This window comes from Stomoxys calcitrans, chromosome 2 (genome assembly GCF_963082655.1).
Source record: "Stomoxys calcitrans chromosome 2, idStoCalc2.1, whole genome shotgun sequence".
Taxonomy (NCBI): domain Eukaryota; kingdom Metazoa; phylum Arthropoda; class Insecta; order Diptera; family Muscidae; genus Stomoxys; species Stomoxys calcitrans.
The window spans coordinates 221,854,533-221,877,912 of NC_081553.1; the positions used below are offsets into that span (position 1 = coordinate 221,854,533).

The 23,380-nt window shown below is 37.0% G+C and overlaps 1 protein-coding gene across 2 annotated transcripts in view; it reads left to right on the plus strand.

The window, feature by feature from the left end:
* The first annotated feature begins 4,738 nt into the window (after positions 1 to 4,738).
* The window catches only part of LOC106093032 (phospholipase A2 inhibitor), a 253,965-nt gene continuing 235,323 nt past the window's right edge, over positions 4,739 to 23,380 (plus strand). Inside the window, exons 1-2 of one of the 2 annotated variants that reach the window (XM_059362050.1) lie at positions 4,739 to 5,945; positions 6,006 to 6,568. The gene's annotated coding sequence lies outside the window, so the exon portion shown is untranslated. Of the gene's footprint in view, positions 6,569 to 23,380 lie in introns of both variants that reach the window. The other variant, XM_059362049.1, reaches the window with a different exon arrangement.

Genomic DNA, 23,380 nt, shown 5'->3' on the forward strand with positions numbered 1-23,380 from the left:
GTTGTTGTAAGTACTTGGTGTTGACAAAAGACAAGAACACCATACCCCCACCTTAAATGCCTACGCAACAATGCAACACTACAATCAACTACACAACTATGGGTGCTTTGTGGACTGCCTCTCCTTATAGCTATTACATGTGTTCTTCAAACCCACTGTTGCCAGATTTTTTTGTTTTTTCCCCAAGAAAACCCCCTAAAGAAAACAAGGAATATAGTACTAAGTTCGACCGGGCCGAATCTTGGGAGCCCACCACCATCGATTCTGCTAAAAAATTTTACATACTAAATTTAGTTTAAGGGCATAATTTTATTGTACAAACCAAACTTATTTCAAACCAGAAAAATTAAAGCTTCTAGGAACCGAACAATGATGATCGAGAGATTGGTTTACATGGGAGCTATATCAGGGTATAGACAGATTTGGACCGCATTTGGCACAGTTGTTGGAAGTCGTAACAGAACACCGCATGCAAAATTTCCGCCAAATCGGACAAAAATTGCGACTTGTAAGGACTCAAGAAGTCAAACCGGAAGATCGGTTTATATGGGAGCTATACCAGGTTATAGACCGATTTGAACCGTACTTGGCACAGTTGTTGAAAGTCATTACAAAACACTAAATGCTAAATTTCAGCCAAATCAGACAAGAATTACGGCTTGTAAGGGCTCAACAAATCAAATCTGGGGATCGGTTTATATGGGAGCTATATCAGGATAAAGACTGATTAGGACCGTACTTGATACAGTTGTTGGAAGTCATTACAAAACACTACATGCTCAATTTTAGCCAAATTGGAAAAAAATGCGCCTTGTACGGACTCAAGAAGTCAAATCGGGAGATCGGTTAATATGGGAGCTATATCAGGTTATAGACTGATTTGAATCGTACTTGGCACAGTTGTTGGAAGTCATAAAAGAACACCACATGCAATATTTCAGCCAAATCGGGCAAAAATTGCGACTTGCAGGTACTGAAGAAGTCAAATCGGGATATCGGGAGCTATATCAAGTTATAGACCGATTTAAGCCGTACTTGGCAAAGTTGTTAGAAGTCTTAAGAGAACACTACATGCAAAATTTCAGCCAAATTTGACAAAATTTGCGGCTTGTAAGGATTCATGAAGACAAATCAGCTGATCTGTTTATATGGGAGCCATACCAGGCTATAGTCCGATTTAAACCGGACTTGGCACAGGTGTTGAAAGTCATTACAGAACACTACATGCTCAGTTTCAGCCAAATAGGATAAAAATTGTGGCTTCCAGGGGCTCAAGAAGTCAAATGGGGAGATCGGTTTATATGGGGGCTATATCTAAATTTTAACCGATATGGCCCTTTTGCAATCCCCGACGACCTACATCAATATTAAACATATATGCAGAATTTCAAGCTGCTAGCTTTACACGTTCGGTAACGGGATTTCGACAGACGGAAGTCCTTAAATTGTAGGAAACATTTCTATGCCAATGTTCATGTACCTATGTATATATTTACCTACAATTTCTCTTTTCGGAATATTAGTTTCTACAGAAAACAGCAGTGTAGATGAATATGCTTTTTATTAAATCACACCTGAACCAAGAGGAACACTCAAAAAATTAATTGTGAAGCTATGCTGGTGGAATTTCCCCTAGAAAATCCCCAATTTTTAGGTTTTTCCTCATTCAAATCCTCGTTCCCCAAATGAGAGCAATTTTTTCCCAATCACAAATAAGAAATCCCATGTATGAGGAAATTTTCCCCCAATCTGACAACACAGTTCAAGCCAAAGGTGCTGATAAATGTTTCTGTAAACATAAGTTGCCAGGAACATGTTGCTAGTTGTGAGTTTGACATCAGGGTATGATTAGGAAGTTGTAAGTTGTAAGGCTAGTTCGCTGGCAGTTAGTTACTCACAACTACCACTCACTTGGTTGGCTCTCCCCACCGTTTATCACCCCTTCAACCATACACAAATGGTTAACTTTGGTTTAGCTTAAAAACACTAAATTTTTTGTGGGTTTGTTTGATTTTTTGTTTAGGCGGGCGACATGTCGCGACTTTGTTTTGTTGCATATTTCTGTCCGTCTGTCTGTTGCTGGCATCGTTTTACTCATTTATACGTATGTATTTGTTGTTGTTGCCATTGTTAGTAAAAGGCGGGTTTTTGGGTATGAGAACATCATCTTTATTATAATTCACAAACATCATCATCATCTTTGTTGTCGTTGTCGCCGTCTTCGTCAACACCATTATGGCCATAAAGAGTTGTTGGACAACTATCGCGTCACCTTTTAGCCAACACGTGTGTGAGTATATGTTTGACTTCAAGTGTATGTGGGGCCAAAGAAGTTTTGCATGTTCTTCATTGTTCTTCTTTTTGGTTGGGCTTTGAAGTGTTTTTCAAGTTGGTTGTCAGTTGAGATCGTCATTCTTCTCTCTGCCCGCTTACGCCATCAAAACAAACCAACAAACCGAAATAAAAAAAAATAAAAGAGATGTGAAAGCGTTCAGGCAAACCAAAACAAAAAAATACAACAAAACGTTATGTGAGCAGAGTTGCCATTTTTGGATGAAATGAGTTTTACAAAGGGATGATATAAAGCAGCAAGGAATAAAAACACTCACACTATGACACTTTATTGGGTAAGTACATAAAAATGTAAGCCCTCGGGGTTGGAAATAATTTGCAAATGAGTGAGTGCGACCATTACTGGTGAAAATATGCTGTCGCTTAATCGATTTTACAGATATTTTTGCCAAAAATTCACTTTATAAGAAGCACCTTTGGTTTTAGTGAAATTTGGTATCTATGTGTGGGTTGACCCCAGGAACACGAATATGAAGTCCGAATTCTAAAGGGGGCCCCTGGTCCCCCTAAGGGTCGAAGTAGATTACAAATGTCTAAAAATTGGACCAAGAAGGACCTAGAGAAACTATTGAACCCCCAAACCTAGGCAATATGGGTATCAAATGAAAACGATTGAGGAATAGATTACTTATATGGTAAAAAATATTATAAATGGAAATTAAAGAATTTTATTTTTTTTTATATTTTATAGGACAAAAATTTAAAAGCGTTGAAGGTGAAAAAAAAATCGCTCGTTTTTCCATTCTTGTCCCATAAAATAAACAAATTTTTTATTTCATACCCATTGTATTTTTTGACCATATTGTTCGACCAATCGACACGAGCCTTTTTTTACGATTAACAAAGTGGAATCCAACGCGAACAAATTTTTTTGACGGTCAATCTTCAATGTTCATGCAATATTGAATGTATGCTGGTCCCACTAATGCCTAAGGTTGTCTCGATCTCACGATAGTTCACATGACGATCTTGCAATATCAGTTGGTGAACAGCATCAATGGATTTTGGAACAAGACGAATTCACGATATTCGTCTTGAATTGAACTACGGCCTCGATTAAATTCACTATACCATCGATGAACTTGATGGAGCTTCATCGATAACTATTGAATAAAGTTAATCGATGTTTATAAAAATAATCACACAAAAATGTTCACGATTTAATTCCATTTTTTGGGCTATGTGTTACTGTAAACAACACAAATAGCGCTCATATGTCAAAACGTTTCAAGGACGTATGACCTCAAAAATGTTAAGCTTTACGATAGAACTGTCAATTGGCAGATTGCAATACAAGGTTCTCCAATGCCCAAATATAATCGGTCTGTATAGTAGCTATAGCCAAATATAGTTCGATCTAGACGATAATAACCAAAAAGGTGTAGAGGATTACCAAAGCTCATTGTTTCAAATTTTATCGAAATCACATGAAAAATTCTCTTTTTATGGGCTCAATACTCAATATCGGGGGATCGATATCGATCTGCTCGATATTCAACAAAAAGTTTTAGAGGAGTACCACAGCTCACTCTTTGAAATTTCATCGAAATCAAATGAAAAATGCTCTTTTTATACGGTCAATATTATATTTTCATAGAAATCGGATGAAAAATGCTCATTTTATAGGCTCAATACTCTATATCGGGGGATCGATCTATACGGCAGCTATATCTAAAAATGGTCCAATCTGGACCACAATCAACAAGTGGATGAAGGGGTCTACCAGAACTCAATGTGCCAAATGTCATCGAAATCAGATGAAAATTTCTCTTTTTATAGGCTCCAGACTTCTATATAGCGGCTATATAATATTAAATTCCGATTTTATGAGATCAGAAGGTCAGGTCTGTAAACAAAGAATATGAAATCATCAAGAATTATTTGGAAAATGATTTCAATAACCAAATATTTGAAAATTTATAAATACCCAAAAAAGGTATTAATTGGGTATTTACCTGGACAGCACTCATTGATATGTGAAAAGTTTGCCCCTGTTCTTTTGTGGAATGTTCATGGGCAAAATTTCCATTTACCCCGGGTATTTACCCGGTAGAAACCCATCTCTCTTCATTTTTCATTAATAAATTTCTCCGAGAGATTTTGTGCATAGAATTACTCCATCTCCACATAGCCAACTATGGCAACCCTACAACTTACGCGTGTTGTGTGTTCGTTTGCAGGTACGATGACAATACGACAAGCAATCGTGGGCCATCGAACATACCGACTCATGTTTGAGACTCATCGTATGTGTCGTATGCTTGCTTGCTTGCCACCTTTTGTATTTCCGTTCGTCCGGCCCCAAACACCCCAACAACATCAACACAAAGAGAACTCCAATCAGACCAGCCATCGTCAGTTTGTTTATAACCGGTCTCTGGTAAGGTGCCCTAAAAGAAATTGTTGCGTATTTCCGTCGTTTATTGACGCATTGTGTCGTATTGTATTTTTCCGTATATAAAAAAGAAGTATTAAAATATAATAAATTTCATTTGATAAACGCGACGCGCCATTTCATTCATTTATATTGAAATTAAAGCCGACTTTCAGACTAAAGTCCGCCAATGTATAGTAAAAATGTAGTGGTGTAGTGCAAACAAATCAAACAAGATATGTCAACTTAACATTTTACGTTACGTTTACGAAGACATACAAAAAAAATACCCAAACAGAGAAATATTTTGAAAATAAAGTGAAAAGGAAAAATAATAAAAAAAGAAAGAAATAAGAAAAATATTTTATTGTAACCAAGTGAAGTGTGAAATTTTCGAAATTTGCTCTCGGCGCGTTCTGTTCTCCCACCCAATTAAAATTAAAAGCCTGTGAAACACACACAAAAAATTAATCAAAATCTTGTAATCCTTTTTAAAATTCATGAAAATCTGAAAATCATAATTAAGTTGAAAGAAAAGTTTGCTTCTCATTAAAATCAGAGTTAACAAGCCAGCCAGCCAGCAAACGAGCCAGTGAGCCAACGATTTAACCGTGGAGCATTGTTGTTTGTGTTTGTTTTGTAGACCGTGTAGCATGCGTGAGTGCTAAAGAAGTATTGCTGTTGCTGTTGCTTTTGCCTGCTACAACCTCGTTGAGTGCGCGGCGATTACGATAGTAAGTGAGTGAGTGTGTGTGTACGTGTCATTTTCTGCATTGCATTGCAAACCAGTTTGTGTTAAACAAAATTCAGCGCCCCACACTCCCCCCACCCTAGACACAGATTTTGGATATTCACCATTAACAGCCAGCCAACAATTCACAACAACTTTAATGCTTGCCTAGTAGTGTTTGTTGTTGTATTTATTTCTCCCCATCGTGTTGGAGAGAACATTAACGGCGATCTTGCGACGCAATTTGGTAGTTGAATTTCCATATCACCGTCATCACATTTATCCCAATAAACGCCGCGTAACGTAACTTAGCGCATCGCAACGTATGTGCTGCCGCTGCCAATACATTGCTGTGCTGTGCTGTAAGGTGTGCTTGTATATACATGCCCCCTTTCGTTGGGTCTTTGTCTTTGCGAAGTCAGACTGGCTGACTAACTGTCTGTTTGTTCGTTTGTTTGCTGTCTTTGGGGTGCCGTTGTATATGTGAGAGTGAGTGGTGTTGTTTAAGTGCTTGTGTGCTTGATCGTTCTATTTTTAATGTCGCGACAGTTTCTTTTAGCCGTTGACACGAAAAAAGAATAGAAATAAATAAAAAAGTATTACAAAATAAAAGAAGAAAGAGAAAGAAAATACAAAGACAACAACTAAACATAAATTTTGTCTCCAAATCGGAGGCGTTTGGAGAAAAAAATAAATCATTGCTATAACACACCTCTTATCCGCAAGAAAGCGACGCCGAAAGAAATCAAGCCATATTAAAGTCATTTTTAATAAAAGAGAATTAAAGAAACAAATAGTGTCATATTGAAAATAAACCTCACCCTAAAGATTTCTATTGAACATTTGCTGTTTCTGGAGTTTAAAGTGCCGTCTTGCTCTTCTTCCAAAACCATAACCAAGACCAGCTGGCGTTAACCACAATAGCGGCAGCGTTGACGACGGCAAAGACAACAACGTCTACCTCCTTGGGCTTAACATATACCGGACTTTAGTCAATAAACATTTACTCCGTAGGCATTTGAAGATTTGAAGACTTCCCACCCCCACCAATCTACTACAGCTAATGCCAACATCACGCACACATAAGTAAACATAGCCAAGCAGAGAAACAGGTAAGCAAAACAAATAGAGCAAAAAAATTAAAAACAGCCACAAATGAACCTACCTAACGCCCTCTCCATTGTGTGGTCACTTACAGTGGCACAGTGTTACGCGAAATGCAAAATGTTATAACCTTGAAGAGGGTTGTTGAGAGTAATTAAGAAAATAATGAAAAATTGTATGAGAAGGAACATTTTTTGAAGACAGTCTTTGATCATAATGAGGTATCGTTAGAATTTGACTTTCATTGACATTTATTGAAATTTAATTTTTAAAAGAAATACAAAAAAAAATTTTTTTCGAAGAAAATTTAAACAATATTCGTTAAGTGTTAATTTCGTAAAAAAATTGATTTAATAAATCAATATTTTGCCAAAATTTTATTTTCATAATAAATCTTGTTATAATTTGAATATTTTTTGAAAATTTTTGGGAGTCTTTTTTCAAACAGAATCACTTAGACGATTTTAGTTCGATGTGATACCACAATAGCAACAGAACACGCCCTGGTGGGAATCGAACCCATGACCCCGCACTGGTAATCCGAGCACGCCACCAACTCAGCTACCGGGGCGACTTTTCTAAAATTAATTTTTCACAGAAATTTTTCTCAAAAAAAAAAAAAAAAATGTGTAACATTTAATTTTCCCAAAAAAATAATTGATTTCTATAGAAAATGTCGTACACATCTAATTTTATAGGGAATTTTGTCGAAATTTTTTTATTAAGAAACGAATTATGTAGGAACTAAATCTTCCTAAAAACTAAACATTTTCAGCGGTGGTTTTCCCCTCCTAATTCTGGCAACATTTGTGAGGTACTCTGCCATGTAAAACTTCTCTCAAAAGGGGTGTCGCACTGCGGCCCGCCGTTCGTACTCAGCTATAAAAAGGAGACCCCTTATCATTGAGCTTTAACATGAATCGGACTGCACTCATTGATATGTGAGAAGTTTGCCCCTTAGTAAAATGTGCATGGGCAAAATTTGCAAAAAATTAGCATTGACCCATAAAAGCCGCATTTAGTATGCAATTTTACTGAAATTTGGCACAGCGGGTTATGTTAAGCCCCTCGTTATGCGTAGCGAGTATGCCCTGGATCGGACTATATTTGGATATAGCTGAGGTATATTCCGATTTTTCTATTTAAGTTCTTGGGTACATAAAAGCCGCATATATTACCCGTTTTTGCTGAAACTTCGCACAGCGGGTTAGGTTAGTCCTATCGTTACAGATACTGAATATAATCTGAATTTGGGTATAGCTGCTGTAGATAGCGCTCTTCCGATTTTAGTTCTTGAGTCTATAGAAGCCGATTTTACTCATCTTAAGAACGGTGAGTTGTGTTGGGCTCTTTGACATTCGTAATGAGTATGGTCTAAATCGGACAATATTTGAATATTGCTGGCATTTACACCGTATTGAGTTCTTATAAAATCTTGGGTGCATCCATTGCCCAAATTTTTGCCCGAATTTTGGTACTGTGAGTTGTACTAGACCCTTACACATTTGTGAGGTACGGTACCATTTGCTATCACAGCCAAGTAAAAAACTTCTCCACAAAGAGTTGTCGCACAGCGGCACGTCGTTCGGACTTGGCTATAAAAACGAGGCGCCCTTATCATTGAGCACTCTTTGATATGTGAGAAGTTTGCCGCTGTTCCTTAATGGAATGTTCATAGAGAAATTTGCAATTTGAGTTTGGTTCAGATCGGAACATATTTCGTTAAAGGTTTATATATATTTGAAGTGGTGGCCCCAGCCGAACTTAATGCTTGTTTTACTTTGTATTTTAATTTTATCGTTTTTTTTTATATAAAATTTTGTCGAGCAAAAAATTTCACAAAATATTTTGCAAAAATTTTTATTCTCAATAAAATCTGATCAAAAGTAAAAAAATAAAAATTTAGTTAAATATTTTAAATTTTGCCTGAAATTTTCAGAAATTTTTTTAATCAAGTTTTTTTTTATGATTTTTATAAAAAAAAACTAGCTGACCCGGGCCCGCTCCGCTGCGCATTCTTTTACTTTATATGGAACAAAAGTTTCCTTGGAATATTTATTTTCGACAATTAAAGAGCTTTTGTGAAATACCATGCTACGAAAATAGTATATCGCTTGACTAACAGTTTAACAATATAAGTGCCTTTATCTGAATACCACATGATCTTTATTGGTCTACGAGTTTAAGTTTGGATGTAAGGTGTACTCCATTCTAAAAATACTTCATTTCAGCCCGATATTCTCATGATGTCTGATTTAGTGGTGTTTTCGGGGGAGAGATGGTCCCCCAGATACTTGGCCCTGAAAAAATGTCATCATCGTGCTCTTCTCTCAAATACCATTTATTTAAACCCCATATTGACATTGGTTTAGGGGAGTTTACACGATGAGGCGTCCCCCAAACACATGGCCCCAAAATAGGTTATCAAATTCGTTTTCTAATCTCAAATCCCTTTCATTTGAGCCACATATTGGCATGGTCGAAAAATTTTTTCCCTTTGAGGGTGTTTTGGGAAAGGGGTGATGCCCTAAATATATTGTCCTACATTTGGATATCAAATTCGTATTCTACTCCCAAATACCTTTATTTGAGCCCCATATTGCGATGGTCAGTAAAAAATTGCTGTTTGAGGGGTATTTTGGGAAATGGGTAGACCCCCAGAAAATTGATTCCGAAAATGGGTAACAATTCTTACTCCACTCCCCAATACCTTTCATTTAAGCCCCACATTGTCATGGTCGGTAAATATGCCCGAATTAGGGGTGTTTTGGGGAGTGGGGTGGTCCCCCAAATTCTAAACCCTGAAAATATATCAGCAACGTGCTCTATTCTCATATATCTATATATAGTTTATTTGAACCCTATTTTGCCATTGGCCTCAAAATTGTTTTCTAATCTCATTTAAACTCCTTATTGCAACAGGCAGCAAATATGTCCGGTTTGGGGTATTGGCCCTAAAAACTATGAATATTTAGTTTCACTCTGTTTAAGACCCAAATTGTCTTGGTGAGCAAATTCGTCTTATTTGGGGGTTATTATAGTGGTGGGACGTCCTCTAAACAGTTGGTTCCTAATGTTGATATCAGATACGTGGTCTACTCCCAAATTTCCATAGTCGACAAACATGGCCGGCTTGGTGGATGGGCGGTCACTCAATGAGTTGGCTTTGACGTCCCATAGACAGTTGGTTCCTAATGTTGATATCAGATACGTGGTCTACTCCCAAATTTCCATAGTCGACAAACGTGACCGGCTTGAGGGGTGTTTTGGGGGATGGGCGGCCACTCAGTGAGTTGGCTTTGAAAATATATCTCGGATTCGTGTTCTACTTAAAAACCCTCTTATTTGAGCCTCATATTGTAATAGTCTGCAAATACTTCCTTTTTGGGTTGGTGTTGTGGGGGTGGAATGGCCCCATAGACACTTTTCCCGAATATTGTTATCAGATTCGTGCTTTATTCCCAAAGACCTTTCATTTAAGCCCCATATTGCTATGGTCGTAAATTTGTCCCCTTTGGGGATGTTTTTGGGAAAAGGCGGCCCCCCAAAACACTTGGTCCCATATTTCGACGTCAGATCCGAATTCTACACTCAAATAACTTTTATTTAAGCCCCATATTCCCATGGTCAGTAAACAAGTCCTGTTTGGGGGGTGTTTTGGGAAAGAGGTGGACCCCCAGAAACGTGGTCCCACATTTGGATACTAGATTCGTATTCTACTCGAAAATACCTTTCATTTTAGCCCCATATTGCCATGGTCGGTAAATATGTCCGATTTAGGGCTGTTTTGGGGTTTGGGGTGGTCCCCCTAGCACGTTTTCTTGTCCTAAATACCTTTCTTTTGAGTCCCATATTGTCGTGATTGGTCTACATATATGTTTGGTAGGTTTTAGGGTGGGGTAGCCCCCCTAGGTACCGATCAGAAATTTGGATATGAGAGCACACAAAATTTCATTTAAATCGCACCATCCATCTCCGAGATCTGGTGTTTCTGAAAATTAGGGTAAGGGGGAGGGTCCGCCCCCCCCCCCCCCCATGATCAAATTTTGATTTTCATTAAAAAATTTCATCACAATTTAGTTTTCATTGATGTTTTTAATTTTTTACAAGTAAAAGCGTGCTAAGTTCGTCCGGGCCGAATCTTATATACCCTCCACCAGGGATCGCATTGGTCAAATTCCTTTCCCAATAGGTCGTTCTAGGCAAACAAAGGATTGCTATGCTATTCGAGATATCGGACCATAATTGAATTGAATGTTGGAGATCATAGTAGAAGTCATAATGTAAAATTTCAGCCAATTCGAATCAGTATTGCGCCCTTTAGGAGCTAAAGAAGTAAAATAGGGAGAGCGGTTTATATGAGAGCTGTGTCAGGCTATATACCGACTTAGACCACATTTGACACGTAAGTTGAAGATCATGGCCATTGTACAAAATTTCAACTAAATCGGATAATAATTGCGCCCTCCAAAGGCTCAAGAAGTCAAGATATAAGATTGGTTTATATGGCAGCTATATCAAAACATGAACCCATATGGCCCATTTACAATCCCCACCGACCTACACTAATAAAAAGTTTTGGTGCAAAACTTCATGAGGCTAGCTTTACTCCTTCGAAAGTTAGAGTGCTTTCGACAGACGGACGGACATGGCTAGAACGACTTAAAATGTCATGACGATCAAGAAGAAATATACTTTATGGGGTCTTAGATGCATATTTCGAAGTGTTACAAACGGAATGACGAAATTAGTATACCCCCCCATCCTATGGTGGAGGGTATACAAAAATTTGAACTTCAACTGTTTCAGCAAGAAAGTAGATAGGGACAGTAGGTATCACGTATACAACTCTAGCCTAAGAAATGGAATGTCATCAGTAGAAATCCCTTATGAAATTTTAGTCCAAAAAATCAAGTTTCCTGAGTTTTAGCAATGCAGTAGTTAGCAACTATAGGAATATTTTATAACATTTTAACCAAGTAAAAGCGTGCTAAGTTCGGCCGGGCCAAATCTCGGGTACCAACCACCATGGATTCCGCTTAAACTTTGCCATTATTTACTCAGTACAACAATCAAATCGGGAATTTGTTGCGACTGCTATGGTTCCAACAGTTTCAGCAATGCAGTAGTTAGGGACAGTAGGAATCTCGTCAAAATGTTTTGTCCATCAGTTTCAGCAATACCTAAAAAGGGACTGTAGGAATCTAGTATAAATAAAACTTTGGAATTTAATCAATCAAAATCAAATTTCCTTTTGCTATACAAGCAAAAGACAAAATAAACTTACATAAAAGAAAAAATTTAAATTCTATTTATGTATTTAGGCTGTCAAACTGAGATTTGCTTCTCAGAAAACTCTTTTATCCACAACAAATTCAATCAAATTTCTTGGCCAAACTTTTTAATTCTTGGTGTTTTGCCTTTAATGTTCTTTGTGCATTTGAAACCTTTTTATTAAATCCCTTAAATGCCAAACGTATCTTAATTTTCCGCATATTTAACTGACCAAGAGCAAGAGAGAGAGAGAGAGAGAGAATGGAAAGGCCGGCCATATGCCATAATCCTCTTTACCATGTTGGCATATATTAAATTCAAGGGAAGTGTTTATAAAATTTATTTACAAAACTTTTACATTGTCCGAAATGTATACACAAAGACACATGTAGTGTGTATGTAGATGTACATGCCTGTAAGCATGTGTATATGTGTGTATGTATGTATGCTTGTAACTGCATTTGAGTTGTTTTATTGCATTTTTGAAAGTAATTAATTATTTCTTTCCTTTTTTTTTGTTGGGTTACCTTGTAGTTTTTTTATTTGTTCCCTGCAGAGCATACATAAATCTTGGAATTATCTGTGTGTGTGTGCGTTTGTAAGTGTGTATGTTTTTTTTATATTTTTTTGTGGTTGTGGTAAACTAAAGAATAGTTTGTTTTATTTTGTGTTTTTTAATTGGATATTGAAACTGCAACTTTGTATTTATTTTTGGCCACTATAAGAGCTCTTCGACACTAACACATAAACATTTATTTACTGTGTATGTGTAAATATTTATGATAAGATAATTGTAGTGCTTAAAGATAAATATATATGAAAATTATGTAAATAAACAAATATCAATAGACACAATACATACATCATCAGCCTTGCATGGATGCTTGGATGGCGTATGGTGGGGAACAGTGGTGAGGGGTGAAGAGGCTAGGACAGGGAGTTGGAACAACAAAAGTTCAGTTTTTTTTTTGTGTATCAACTGCAGGAGTTGTAAGGCAGAAAGTATAACCAAGTAGTGAGTGAAGTTGAGAATACACTCAAAAATATCATAATGAAAGAAGTTGTACCAAAACTAGGAAGGAAAGGCAAAAGTCGGAGGGAGGCGACTATATAATACCCTACACCACCGAGTATACGTAATACTTTAAATAGATAGCACTTATATCCAAATTTAGTCAGACTTTAATTTTGAATACCTATTGAAATAACGAAAATTGTGGCTTCTACAGCCTTAAAACTCAAAACGCATTAAAGATATATATGGGAGTTTTATCGAAATCGATTTTGAAGGAAATTTTCACACGTATTGGGATGTCAATTGATCTCATCTCACGAAAAATTTTATAGAGATTGGACCAAAATTGTTGTTTCTACAGCCCTAAAAGGCCATATCGGATGAAAATTATATATGGGAGCTATATCTAAATCTGGACCGAATTTTAGGAAACTTTGCACACATATGAGGATGTTAAATAAAATGCTCCATGCCAAATTTTGTAAGGATTGGACCAAAATTGTTGTTTCTACAGCCTTAAAAGGCCATATCGGATAAAAAATATATATGGGAGCTATATCTAAATCTGTACCGATTTTCAGGAAACTTTGCACACATATGAGGACGTTGAATAAAACGGCCCATGCCAAATTTTGTAAAGATCGGACCAAAATTGTTGCTTCTATAGCCCTAAAAGGCCATATCGGATGAAAAATATATATGGGAGCTATATCTAAATCTGGACCGATTTTTAGGAAACTTTGCACACATATGAGGACGTTGAATAAAACGCTGCGTGCCAAATTTTGTAAGCATTGGAACAAAATTATTGCTTCTATAGCCCTTAAAGGCCATATCGGATGAAAAATATATATGGGAGCTATATCTAAATCTAGACCGATTTTTAGGAAACTTTGCACCCTTATGAGGACGTTAAATAAATCGGCCCATGCCAAGTTTTGTAAAGATTGGACCAAAATTGTTGCTTCCACAGCCTTAAAAGGCCATATCGGATGAAAAATATATATGGGAGCTATATCTAAATCTAGACCGATTTTTATGGAACTTTGCACACATATGAGGACGTTGAATAAAACGTTCCATCCCAAATTTTGTAAGCATGGGACTAAAATTGTGGCTACTACAGCTTTAAAAGGGCATATCGGATGAATGATATACATGGGAGCTATATATAAATCTGGTCCAATTATGATGAAATTTTGCACACATATTGGGACGTCACAAAAAGCACTTCGTGCCAAAGTTTGTAAAGAACAACTGTGCCATGCATGGTTCAAATTGGTCCATAATCTGAAATAGCTGCCATATAAACCGATCTGGGATCTTGACTTCTTGACCCTCTAGAGGACGCAAATATTATCCGATTTGGCAGACATTTTGTACAAAGTCTTCTCCCATGACGCGTCAAGTATGGTCTGAATCGGTCTACAGCCTGATACTGTTCCCTTGTAAACCGATCTCCCTATTTTACTTTTTTAGACCCTAAATGTCCTTTGGGAAAGTGTAGTTTTTCTACCCTTTCCTTTGGGGGTGTTTTCGGGGGTGAGGGGGTTCCCCAGATACTTGGCCCTGAAAAATATCAGCATCGTGCTCTTCTTTCAAATACCATTTATTTAAACCCCATATTGCCATTGGTTAAGGGGAGTTTACACGATGAGGCGTCCACCAAACACCTGGCCCAAAATATGGTATTAAATTCGTTTTCTAATCTCAAATCCCTTTCATTTAAGCCACATATTGGCATGGTCGAAAAAATGTTTACCCTTTGGGGGTGTTTTGGGAAAGAGGTGATGCCCTAAATATTGTACATGGTCCTACATTTGTATATAAAATTCGTATTCTACTCCCAAATACCTTTATTTGAGCCCCATATTGCGATGGTGAGTAAAAAAATTGCTGTATGTGGGATATTTTGGGAAAGGGGTAGACCCCCAGAAAATTGGTCCCGAAAATGGGTATCAATTCTTGTTCTACCCCCCAATACCTTTCATTTAAGCTCCACATTGATATGGTCGGTAAATATGACCGATTTAGGGGTGTTTTGGGGATTGGGTTGGTCCCCCAAACACTATGCCCGGAAAATATATCAGCAACGTGCTCTATTCTCATATATCATCATTCTCATATATATTTTTTTAATCTCATTTAAACTCCTTATTGCTAAAGGCAGCAAATATGTCCGGTTTGTGGTATTGGCCCTAAAAGCTATGAATATTTAGCTCCACTCTCTTTAAGACCCAAATGGACTTGGTGAGCAAATTCGTCTTTTTTGGGGGTTGTTATAGTGGTGGGACGTCCCCCAGACAGTTGGTCCCTAATGTTGATATCAGATACGTGGTCTACTCCCAAATTTCCATAGTCGGCAAACATGACCGGCTTGGGGAGGTGTTTTGGGGGATGGGCGGCCGCTCAGTGAGTTGGCTTCGAAAATATATATCGGATTCGTGTTCTACTTAAAAACCCTCTTATTTGAGCCTCATATTGCAATATTCCGAAAATACTTCCTTTTTGGGTGGTGTTGTGGGGGTGGAGTGGCCCCATAGACAATTTTCCCGAATATTGATATCAGATTCGTGCTTTACTCCCAAAGACCTTTCATTTGAGCCCCATGTGGCTATGGTCGTAAATGTGTCCCCTTTGGGAGAGGTTTTTGGTGAGAGGCGGGCTCCAAACACTTGGTCCCATATTTGGAAAGCAGATTCGTATTCTACATTCAAATACCTTTTATTTAAGCCCCATATTCCCATGGTCAGTAAATAAGTCCTGTTTGGGGGATGTTTTGGGGAAGGGGTGGACCCCCAGAAACGTGGTCCCACATTTGGATATCAGATTCGTATTCTACTCACAAATACCTTTCATTTGAGTCCCATATTGTCATGATTGGTCTAAATATATATTTGGTAGGTTTTAGGGTGGGGCTGCACCCCTAGTTACCCCATCCGAAATTTCCATACCAAATTTTTATTTTTAAGGGTACTATATGAGAGCACACAAAATTTCGCTTAAATCGCACCACCCATCTCCGAGGTCTGGCGTTTCTGAGAATTAGGGTAAGGGGGAGGGTCCGCCCCCCCTCCATATATCAAAAAATGTATTGGGTTGCCCTAAAAGTAATTGCGGATTTTTTTAAAGAAAGTAAATACATTTTTTAGAATGAACTTTAATCAAATTAACTTTTTTTACACTTTTTTCTAAAGCAAGCTAAAAGTTACAGCTGATAACTGACAGAAGAAGGAATGCAATTACAGAGTCACAAGCTGTGAAAAAATTTGTCAACGCCGACTATATGAAAAATCCGCAATTACTTTTTGGGCAACCCAATAGTACCCTATTTTCACCATGGGATCATTATGCACCATCTGTGAAAAGTTCAAGAAAATCGGCTCAGCCGTTTCTGAGTCTATAAGGAACACACAAACATACAAACATAAAAGATAAGATTCCTCTGGGAAATGACGGTTTTGGTACCTATTCCTTTGGGAATAGTACCTATTCCTTTGGGAATAGTACCTATTCCTTCGTAGTACATATTCCTTTGGCGGAGGGTAGTTTTAGTACCCATTCCTTTTGGAAAGGGTAGTTATAGTAGCTATTTTTTTGGAAAAGGACAGTTTAAGTACATACTCCTTTAGGAGAGGGTTATATTTTTCATAGGGAAAGGGTAACTTTAGTGCATATTCCTTTAGGAAAGGGTAGTTTTAGTACCTATAGCTTTGGGAAATGGAGGTTTTAGTGCCTATTCCGTTATGAAGAGTAGTTTTAGTAACTAATCCTTGTGAAAGGGGAGTTTTAGTACCTATTCCGTTAGTAAAGTGTGATTTTAGTACATATTCTTTGGGGAAAGGGTAGGTTTATTACCTACTGCTTTGGGAAATTGTGTATATTCATTTGGAAATGGGTAGTTTTAGTACTTAATGTTTTGAGAAAGAGTACTTTTAGTATCTATTCTTTTGGGAAAGGGCAGTTTTAGTTTGTATTACTTTGGGAAAGTTTATTTTTTGTAACCTATTCTTTTGGGAAAGGCTAGTTTTAGTACTGTTTCCTTTGGAAAGTGTAGTTTTCTTACCTATGTCTCTGTGGAAAGGGTAGTTATTGTACCTCCTCCTTTGAGGAAAAGGTTGGTTTTAGTATCCTTTACGTTTGGGAAAGGGTAGTTTTCGTATCGATTTCTTTGAGAAAGCGTTGTTTTAGTTCCTTACTTTTTGGGAAAATTTTTACTGTGTGCCATTATTTTTCTTTGAGTGTAAATTTGCATTTGCCATATGTGTCGCTGGGAGACTCCGCACATGTAGCGTTCATCTTTTCCATACGTAAAACAACATTTATTTATCAACATTTGTTTTGTTTGAGTTCGTCATGTAATACATGCAATGATATGCGAATGGGTAGGGCTCTATTTTGGTAGTGACTGCCAGGCCCCTACCCGCCTAGCCCCCCCCCCCCATGGTGAACTATTGTTAACAATGGGTAAATAAAGCTGCTCTCTAGCTGCGTATACACTCGAGAACAAAAATACGTGTTGTCGGCGGGCTTTTGTTTGTTCATTTGCCGCCTACAAAAGCTCAACTTCCCCCGGCATCACCCTCACCCCCTCATCATCTATGGGGTCTACTGCCTTGTCTATTTATTCAACTAACATTTCATTTAATTTCAGTAGAAAAAAAAAGTCGTTGTGTTTGGCATACGAAATTATTTTCAATTTCCATTTAAATTCGGTTTGTTTTGTAGTTTTTCCTTATGCCAAGCTCTCGATTCTGCTTAAAAACAAATATGTATTGAAAAAGAGGGCGATGAGAGAGAGAGAGAGAGAGAGAGGGGGAATAGCAAAACCCAACAAATTATTACATTTTGTCGGTGTGCTTGTTTAGTTGGTTGGTTGTTTGGTTGTTTGGTGGGGTTGATTTACATATTCCTTTCTCGGCTCCATCATCACTTGCCTGCATGAAGTTGTGATGTTGACTTGAGTTGAGCAGCAGTGTTGAACAAAAATTGAAAAGTGAACTACAGCTGTCCGTCTGTCCTTCAGTTTCCGTTTTCACTCCCTCCCACTTTCTGCCATGAAAAGAAAATATGCAATATTTTGTTTTGTTTTGTTTCACTTAACTTTTTTCTTATTAGCTGAAGTGGTAGCGGAAGGAGCAAGGGGAGCCTTGGCCATGGCTAAGAAATTTCATTCAATGGGCACATTATTTGTTGTTAATTAGCGTACTTTGTGCAGGGCTGGATAGTAACGTCCCAAGTCCGTCCCAAGTTCGGCGACAAAGACTCAAGCACTCAAACTGTGACAGAAGGAGTTTTCCTTGGAATATGTTTTCGGCTTAAAAGGCTAATTAACACAAACAACAGCCATTACTCAAGTATGGCTGGCAATTGTGGAGGAAAGAAGGCAATAGACAAAGAACAAAAAAAATAGTTGCTTCCTAGCACTTGTATGACAAAATAATGCTGCAGTCAGTTACTAGACTAACTTGTTATGCTGGTCTATTGCCCTTTTTGGCCTTTAAGTTGGACAAAATTAAATTTCAAGAAATATTTGAATTTTTTAAAATTAATTTCTGGGAAGGGAGATGTAACTTCAGCTTTAGTCTTTAAAAAGTCTTTGGTAAATGGAGTGGCAAGCTCATAATTTTTGGTAGTCAAAAAACTAAATTTTTTATGTTATCCCTGTCTAGGTTAGATGTAAGCTAGATAGTTGGCACATGTTGTTGTAGCCACATTTTCATGTGAATGTGGCGATTCTCGTCAAGCTCCTGTAGGCCGACCCAAAGGACCGAGCGCCGAGGGTGGCCATTGATTATTTAAAGCCCCCAATTGCTTGCCTTTTCATATCGAGCATCATAGGCACTCAGTATTTGTGCAATAGCCGGTACCGCCCGGCCTCTCACTGAGACTCTCCACTCGATACCGCTGATTGTTCGCGACTGCCGTTGCAGCTATTCCCTATGGAGCATTGCACTATCCGCAACCTGTAGACTCGCCCGGTAGCTCGCATCTAAGCTTATTGAGACAGCAATGAACACCACACAGATCGGATCTCAATGTTCCAGCCTGTGTGGTGCTCACAGCTATCGGGGTTCCTCACAAACAGTCCATGAGGGTGTTGTGTATCATTCGTGTGCACAATTTCATGAGAGCTTCGAATATGGTTTTTGAAAGATCGACTTGCGCATATTGATTGCAACATTGACGAAAAAACGTGGTGGCAAAGTTGATGTCATGGACGATAACATGCCATCTTCGATGACATGGTGTCATGTAAGATGACATGATGCCATATTGGACGACACCAAATTTCCAACTACTATTATTTTATTTTGTTTTATTATACCTTCCACCATCGTAACGCAGAGGTTAGCATGTCCGTCTGTGACTTTGCATTTACACTCCACCATAGGATGGGGGTATACTCCACCCTCCACCATAGGATAAGGGTATACTAATTTCGTTATTCTGTTTGTATCTCCTCGAAATATTCGCCTGAGACCACATAAAGTATACATATGCTTGATCGTCGCGACATTTTATGTCGATCTAGCCATGTCTGTCCGTCCGTCTGTCTGTCTGTACGTCCGTCCATCCGTCCGTCCGTCTGTCTGTCCGTCTGTCTGTCGAAACCAAGCTAACTTCCGAAGGAGTAAAGCTGGCCGCTTGAAATTTTGCACAAATACTTCCTATTAGTGTAGGGCAGTTGGTATTGTAAATGGGCCATATCGGTCCATGTTTTGATATATCTGCCACATAAACCGATCTTGGGTCTTGACTTCTTGAGCCTCTAGAGTGCGCAATTCTTATCCGATTGGAATGAAATTTTGCAAGACGTGTTTTGTTATTATATCCAATATCTGTGACAAGTATGGTTCAAATCGGTGAATAACCTGATATAGCTGTCATATAAACCTATCTGGGGTCTTGATTTCTTGAGCCTCTAGAATGCGCAATTCTTATCCGATTGGAATGAAATTTTGCAAGACGTGTTTTGTTATAATATCCAACAACTGTGCCAAGTATGGTTCAAATCGATCCATAGCCTGATATAGCTGTCATATAAACAGATCTGGGGACTTGACTTCTTGAGCTTCTAGAGGGCGCAATTCCTATCCGATTTGGCTGAAATTTTGCATGACGTATTTTATTCTTACTTTCAACAACTGTGTCAAATGGGGTTCAAATCGGTTCTAACCTGATATAGCTGCCATATAAACCAATCTGGGATCTTGACTTCTTGAGCCTCTAGAGGTCGCAATTATTATCCGATTTGCCTGAAATTTTGTACGACAGATCCTCTCATGACCATTAACATACGTGCTTATTATAATCTGAATCTGAATTTGTTATGACTTCTAATAACTGCGTCAAAAATGGCTCAAATCGATCTGGGATCTTGACTTCTTAAGCCTCCAAAGGGCGTAATTATTATTCGATTTGGCTGAAATTTTGTCCAGTGGCTTCTCCCATGGCCTTCAACATACGTTTTAATGGGTCCGAATCGGTCTAAAGCCTGATACAGCTCCCATATAAAACGATCTCTCTATTTTACTTCTTCTTACTCGAATTTGCTGAAATTTTACACAATTATTTCAACTACGGTCTCCAACATTCAATTCAATTATGGTCCGAATCGGACTAAAACTTGATATAGCTCCAATATTATAGCAATTCTTTTCTTTTATCCTTTGTTTGCCTAGTAAGAGATAACGGCCTAACTTAGCACGCTTTTACTTGTTTTATTTTATTTTATTTTGTTTTATTTTATTTTATTTTATTTTATTTTATTTTATTTTATTTTATTTTATTTTATTTTATTTTATTTTATTTTATTTTATTTTATTTTATTTTATTTTATTTTATTTTATTTTATTTTATTTCATTTTATTTTATTTTATTTTATTTTATATTATTTTATTTTATTTTATTTCATTTTATTTTATTTTATTTTATTTTATTTTATTTTATTTTATTTTATTTTATTTTATTTTATTTTATTTTATTTTATTTTATTTTATTTTATTTTATTTTATTTCATTTTATTTTATTTTATTTTATTTTATTTTATTTTATTTTTTTTTTATTTTATTTTACTTTATTTAATTTTATTTTATTTTATTTTATTTTATTTTGTTTTATTTTATTTTATTTTATTTTATTTTATTTTATTTTATTTTTTTTTTATTTTATTTTTTATTATTTTATTTTATTTTATTTTATTTTATTTTATTTTGTAGATATCAAATTCGTTTTTTGTTCCGAACGGAAATGAAGTTCAGTTTAGGGGATACTTTAGGGCGTACCCCAAAAACACTTGGCTCCAAAATTGGATATTAAATTCGGTTTCTACTCTCAAGTACCTTTCATTTGAGTCCCATATTGTCATAATGGGTCAAATAATCCATTTGGCGTATCTTTAACAGGAAACGCCACCCTAGACTTGAACGCAAGTTTTAATGTTATATTCGTAATCTACTCCCAAATACCTTTCATTTAAGTTCCATGTAGCCATGGTCGACCAATATGCCCATTAGGGGGTGTCCCATTAGGTCCATTACTTGGACCTAAAGTTTTATGCCATATTTGTAATCTACTGCCCCATTGCGTCCCATATTGACATGAAATTCGAATATATCCGTTTATAGGAGTTTTGGTGTTTTAATACCATATACGTTTTCTGGTCTCGAATACCTTTCATAGCCTATGTTTCCTTCCAGACAAACGTACACAATCTATAAAAAAATGTAAAGAAAATCCGTTCAGCCAAGTATCATATGGCCATAATGGGTCTTATGACGTTTTATGATGGGTGGCGTGATTCGAAATCTACTCCCGAATATCTTTCATTTGAGCCCCATATTGAAACGAACGTCCAATATGTCTTTTTGGGGGAGTTTTGGGTTTGGGGCGGCCCGATGGGTACTTAGACTCAAATTTCAATACCACATTCGTATTCTACTCTACAATAACTTTCAGTTGATACCTATATTGTCTCGATCGGTGCACTTTTGATTTTGGGTTGTGTTTTTGGCATAAGGGGGAGGGTCCGTCCCCCGTCCGATATCGAAAAATTATATAGCCTATGTTTCCTTCCAGACCAACCTACACAATATGCGAAAATTGGTTCTGCCAATTTTCAGTCTATATCGAACAAACAAACCGAGTCCCATATATCCGTAATTGTCTAATGTATCCATTTTGACCATTTTTGTGGGGGTAGGCTGACCCCCTATACTACGACACAAATTTGTATGCCAGATTCGTTATCTACTTCCGCATACTTCATTTGATACCCATATTGTTCTTATCGGACCACTTTTGATTTTGGTTGGTGTTTTTGGGGTAATGAGGGAGGGTTCTCCCCCTTCCGTTAACAACAAATTATAACGCCTATTCCTACTTCGTAGTCTGCTCGAATCGAATACCTTTCATTTGAGACCCATATTGTCATGATCGTCAAATGAACCTATTTTAAGCGGTATTGGGGCTGGGGCGGCCCCCCAGCTACTTGGACCTAAATTTTTTTATGAAATAAAAATATTGTCCCGATCGGTCCACTTTTAATTTTGGGGTAAGGGGGAGGGTCCATCCCCCCTTCCAATATCAAAAAAATTATATAGCCTATGTGAAAATTTCATGGAAATCGGTTCAGCCGTGTTTGAGTCTATACGGAACTAACAAACACAAATTGAATTTTATATATAAGATTATTTTATTTTCCTCTCTTTTTATGTGGCCAGGTTAATATTCCTACTGTTCCTAACTTCTATAAGAATATAATAGTAATAATAATTTTCTTCAATTATAAAAATTAATGTTATTATCGCCACAATATCCTTAATAGACGAATGCTGTCAAGAATGTATTAAAAAAAAACAAATTTTTTGTAGTAGTTAGGAACAGTAGGAATACGATCTTACGATTTGACTGGAGAATCTAAAGGTCAAGGTTCTTATCCGATTTTATTTAATTAGTCGTCTTCAATCTGATAAATCTGTCGTATTAGTGGTCTGCTATTCATTACCAATTTGTCTGAAGTTTTCCATATGCAAATCTTCTTCATTTTGTTGCTAATGTTCTAAGAATTGGCGTATTTTTACTCTGTTCTAGAGTGGTTTTGTATTGCCTCATCTCATCACTACTATACATTTAAGCTGCTTTTACTCGATGAGATCGCTGACTATGCATTTTCAATAAATTTGATGTCTAAAACAATGTCATCTTACGCATACAGGCGATGATTGTCATACTGAGGAGTGTTAACATTTTTGCTTTTATTCTTACTAATCATCTTTTTTTTTGTTTATGCCAAACATGTCATACTTGCAAAATATGCAATTTATTATGGTAAATGCAATTTGTCTTTATCTTTCTATACAGGCCATACATACAAAAAAAAAAGAAACACTGGCTAAAGTTTCATAGCCAGTGTTTCGGTTTTTTGTATCCCTTGCTTAAGCGAAATCTTTGTTTATCTTGCAAATAATTGCCATACGTTTATGTATGAAATTGTTCTTTTATTAACTTTAAATTAACTTAACCATCT